This window comes from Propithecus coquereli, unplaced genomic scaffold (genome assembly GCF_000956105.1).
Source record: "Propithecus coquereli isolate 6110/MARCELLA unplaced genomic scaffold, Pcoq_1.0 Scaffold97, whole genome shotgun sequence".
Classification (NCBI taxonomy): Eukaryota; Metazoa; Chordata; class Mammalia; order Primates; family Indriidae; genus Propithecus; species Propithecus coquereli.
The window spans coordinates 1203096-1208680 of record NW_012156062.1 but is presented as its reverse complement, the minus strand read 5'-3'; positions in this window follow the sequence as shown (position 1 = coordinate 1208680).

Below are 5585 nucleotides of genomic sequence, written 5' to 3'. Positions count from 1 at the left end.
AGGAATCTCTTAGAAGAGTCTTTGGGATTTTCTAGATATAAGACCATATTGTCAGCAAGTAGAGATAGTTTGAGCCCATCCTTCCCCATTCGTATACCCTTGACTTCCTTCTCTTGCCTGATTCTCTGGTTAGGACTTCCAGCACTATGTTGAATAGAAGTGGAGATAGTGGGCAACCTTGCCTAGTTCCAGTACTAAATGGGAATGCTTTAAATTTTTCCCCATTCAGTATGATGTTGGCTGTGGGTTTGTCATATATGACTTTTAAAATATTGAGGTATGTTCCATCTGTGCCTATTTTCTTGGTAGTTCTTATCATAAAAGGGTGCTGGGTTTTGTCAATTGTTTTTTCTGCATTTATTGAGATGATCATATGGTCTTTGTTTTGGCTTCTGTTTATGTGGTGAATCACATTCATAGATTTACATATGTTGAGCTATCGTGCCTCCCTGGGATGAAATCCACTTGGTCACGGTGGATTATTTTTTTGATGTGCAGCTGAATTCAGTTTGCCAGAATTTTAATGAGAATTTTTGCGTCTATCTTCATAAGGGATATTGCTCTGTAGTTTTTTGTTTTTGCTTTTGTTTTTTTTGTCATGTTCTTTGCTGGCTTTGATATCAAGGTAACGCTGGCTTTGTAGAATGAATTGGTAGAATTCCTTTCTTTTGTTGTTATGAAATAATTTCTGCAGTACAGGTACCAAGTCTTCTTTGTAGGTCTGGTAAAATTTGGCTGTGAAACCATCTGGTCTGGGACTTTTTTACAACAGTCAAGCTGAGGATCAAATCAAAGACTCAATACCTTTCATAATAGCAACAAAGAAAATAAAATACCTAGTAATCTATTTAACCAAGGAGGTGAAAGACCTCTACAGGGAGAACTATGAATCACTAAGGAAGGAAATTACAAAGGATATAAACAAATGGAAAAATGTAGCATGCTCATGAATTGGCAAAATCAACATTGCTAAAATGTCTATATTGTCTAAAGTGATTTACAGATTCAATGCAGTCACCATTAAAATACCAATGTCATTTTTCATAGATGTAGAAAAATGATTCTATGCTACATATGGAACCATATGTAATTCTACGCTTCATTTGGAACCATATAGCCAAAGCAACCTTAAGCAAATGGAGCAAATTAGTAGATATCAATTTACCAGACTCCAAGCTATACTACAAGGATATAATAACCAAAATAGCATGGTACTGGCACAAAAACAGAGGCATAGAGCAATAGATCAGAACAGATAACTCAGATATAATTATCATATTTCCATTTGATGTTTGACAACAATGTACACTGGGGGAAATAATCTGTGCTCAATAAATGGTGGTGAGAAAATTGGATAGCAACATGTAGAAGATTGAAACAGGATCCTGACCCCTCACCACTCACAAATATTAATTCGCAATGGATAACAGACTTAAATCTAAGGCATAAAACTCTAAGAATTCTAGAATAAAATGTTGAAAAAACTGTTCTTGATATCAGTTGAGGCAAAAAATTTATGAAAAAGACCCCAAAGTCAATCACAGCAACAACGAAGATAAATAAATGAGACTTGATTAAATTAAAAAGCTTCTGCATAACCAAAAAAAACAATTGATGGTGTGAATAGACAACCTATCAAATGGGAGAAAATATCTGCATACTATACATTTGATAGAAGGCCAGAATCTACAAAGAACTCAAGAAAATCAGCAAGTAAAAAATCACACAACCTCATTAAAAATTGGGCAAAAGACTTGAACAGAAGCTTTTTAAAGGACGATAAACTAATGGCCAATAAACATATAAAAAATGCTCAATATCTCTAATCATTGGGGAAATGCAAATCAAAACCACATGAGATATCACCTAAATCCAGTGAGAATGGCTTTTATCAAAAAGTCCCAAAACAACAGATGCTGGCATGGATGCAGAGAGAAAGAAGCACTATACATTTTTGCTGGGACTGCAAACTAGTAAAACCTCTAAGAAAAATACTATGGAGATACCTCAAAGAAATAAAAGTAAACCTACCATTCGATTCAGCAATCCCACTACTGGTATTTATCTAAACGAAAAAAGCCATTTTATCAAAAAGACACTTTTATTTGAATGTTTATTGCAGCACAATTCATAATCACAAAGATGTGGAATCAACCCAAGTGCCCATCAATTCATTAGTGGATTAATAAAATGTGGTTTATGTATACCATGGAGTACTACTCAGCCCTAAAAATGAATTAATATCTTTTGTAGCAGCCTAGATGGGACTAAAGGCCATTCTTTTAAGTGAAGTATTGCAAGAATGGAAAAAAAAAAACACCACATGTACTCACTATTAAATTGGAACTAACCGATCAGCCCTCATACATATGGAAATAAAACTCAACAACCCAAGCGTCCATCAATACATGAGTGAATTAATAAAATGTGGTATGTGTATACCATGGAATACTACTCAACTACAAAAATCAATGGTGAACTAGCACCTCTTATATTATCCTGGATAGAGCTTGAGCCCATCCTTCGAAGTGAGATATCACAAGGATGGAGAAACATGCACCACATGTACTTGCTATCAATTTAGTACTAACTGACCAATACTAAGGTGCTCACATGGTAGTAATACGAATTAAGTGCCAGTCATATGGGGATACGGATAAGCCCACAACTAATGGAAGCGCATCACACTGTATGGGGGAAGGGCACGCTTGCAGTCCTGGCTTGGGCGAGGCAAATGCATTACATGTAGTTAAAATGTTTGTATCCCCATAATATTCTGAAATTAAAGAAAAAAAAATCTCAACAGAAATTAAGCAAGTGAGAGAGGAGAGAAGGGGAATGGGTAAAATCACACCAAGCAAGTACAATGCACACTGTCTGGGTGATGGGTAGTTATAACTTTGACTCAGACTGTACAAAAGCAATACATGTAGCCCCAAAATTTGTACCCCTGTAATATTCTGAAATAAACAATAAAAAAGAAAATGTTTCTAATGTTTACCTTTATACTAACATTTAAAATAAAACACAATCTCTTTTCTCTTTAGATACTGACTTAATTTCCTGCCAGAACAAGGGTGGAATTACTGTTATCTCCTATCCTTTTTCTCACTTATAAGCAAAATGTAATTTATTCTTTAATATTATCTTAGTGTGAAATTTTCTTATTTCAAGTATACTTATGTAATCTTTGCCTTCTTATCCAGTATTTTTGTTAATTGTTTTATTTCTCTATTGTCATGGCAAAAATGTTTATGTACTATTTTCAGTTTTATTCATATTTTGAAATATTAGCTCTGTGTATAAAATATTCACTATTTTATTACTCTTGGAAATTATGGCAAATGTTTTTGATTAATTTTATATCATACTAAAGCTTGATTCCTAGTAGATATTCTTAGAGATACCAAGGAAAAAATATTTCCTAGTCTCTTCATGTCAGTAACTATTTTTCTTCATCCTTTAAACTTGAAGTTCATATAGCTAGATGAAATTTCACTCATGTTTTCTTTCTTGGTTATCTTAAAATACTGAGTATGATATAAATTTATCTATTGAGAAGATGGATATCATTATGATTTTTTCCCCTTGTAAGTGTTTTGGTATTTTTAGCTGTGTGCCTAAAGCCTTTTTCCTTGTCTTTAAAATCTAATATGAGTCAATAGTAGGCCCAGTACACAATATTTCAATACGTGTTTCTTTTTCAAATTTTTTGAGGTAGTAGCAGATATAGAGCTGATAGATGGTATTATAGTTGTTAGTAACATGTCTGCTCCTTCGTGTGTTTGTTTGTGGGGGGAGCCCAGTTAGTTATATATCGTATATTTGATGCATTATTTGACTGTCTAGTACAAGGGACAGAAAACTGCTACCTGAGAGCCAAATCTAGTCCTGAATGTGCCTCGATTGTAGTTTATTTTTTACATTTTTAAACTTTGCAAAACTAAAGAAGAATGTGTAACAAAGACCATATGTGACTCACAAAATATAAAAATAAAAATAATTCTGTGGCTTATCACATAAAGAGTGTCAACCCATGGTCTATTTTATACACTGCCTTAGTTATTATTTTCCTTTAATCTTCCATTTTCTTTCTATTTTTTTCCTTATTGATGTTTATTCACTCTTGTCGTTTTTGTTGTCATGATAATTAATTCTATTTTTTTAACAAAATTCACAATGTCAAAATATGGAAACAGCCCAAATGCCAATTGATGGATGAATTGATTAAAAATGATATAAAACAGAATATTAGTATGAAATCAGACACATAGATCAATGGAACAGAGAAGAAAACACAGAAATGAATCCACATATTTACTGCCAACTGATTTTTAACATAGTCACTAAAAACTTACATTGAGAAAAGGATAGCCTGTCCAATAAATTGTGCTGTGAAAACTGGATATCCATATGCAGAAGAATGCAAAGAAATGAAACTAGACGCCATTATCTCACCATATATAAAAATTTACTCTAAATGGATTAAAGACTTAAATATAAGACCCTAAATCATTTAATATAAAGCTACTATAACAAAACATAGAGGAAAGACTTCTAGACAATGGTCTGGTCAAAGATTTTTTTGGGTAGGACCTCAAAAGCACAAGAAACGAAAGCAAAAATGGACAAATGGGACTATATCAAATTAAAGAGCTACTAGTCAGCAAAGAAAAACATCAACAGAGTGAAGAGACAACTTGTAGAATGGGAAAAATATTTACAAACTATTAATCTGACAAGGGACTAATATCCAGAATATACCAGGAACTCAAATAACTTAATAGTAAAAAAGCAAATAATATGAATAAAAAATGGGCTACAGAACACTAAAATACATTCCTCTTACCAACTAAAATTTTGTAACCACCCTATCCCTATCCCTTTTTCCTCCCTACACTTCCCAGCTTCTACTGACTATAATTCTACTCTCTCTACTTCCACGAGCTCAACATTTTCATCTCCCACATATGAAGGAGAAAAACATATTTATGTGCTGAATAATGCTACTCTCACCCTCCAAAAGATGTCCATGTCCTAATTCTTGACACCAGTGAATATGTTATTTTCTATAGCAAAAAATACTTTGCACATGTGATTGAATTAAGGATCTTAAGATGTGAATATAATAGTGCATTATCTGGGTAGGCCTGATGTAATTGCAAGGGTCTTTACAAGGAGAAGGCAATGTGACCGCAGAAGCAGTAATTGCAGTGATGCAGCCACAGGAAACACGACCACTAGAAGGTGGAAGAGGCAGGGAACGAATTGCTGCCTAGAACCTCCAGAGGGAAACAACCTTGGTGACACACTGGCTTCATCCCAGTGAAACAAATTTTGGACTTCTTCCCTCCAGAATTGTGAGCTAATGTACCTGTATTGTTTTAAGCCACCAAATCTGTGGTTATTTGCTATTAGCAATCTAATACACTATCCTTGTCAGCATGTATAATTTGAAGGAGAGAGTGCTTTGGTGGGTTCACAAAGTAGGAAGCAATAAGAAAATATAGTCCATCCATGTATTTTAGAAATTAAAAAAAAGACTTTCGGTATTTCTTAAATTATTTTCTTCTTTATATTTGTAT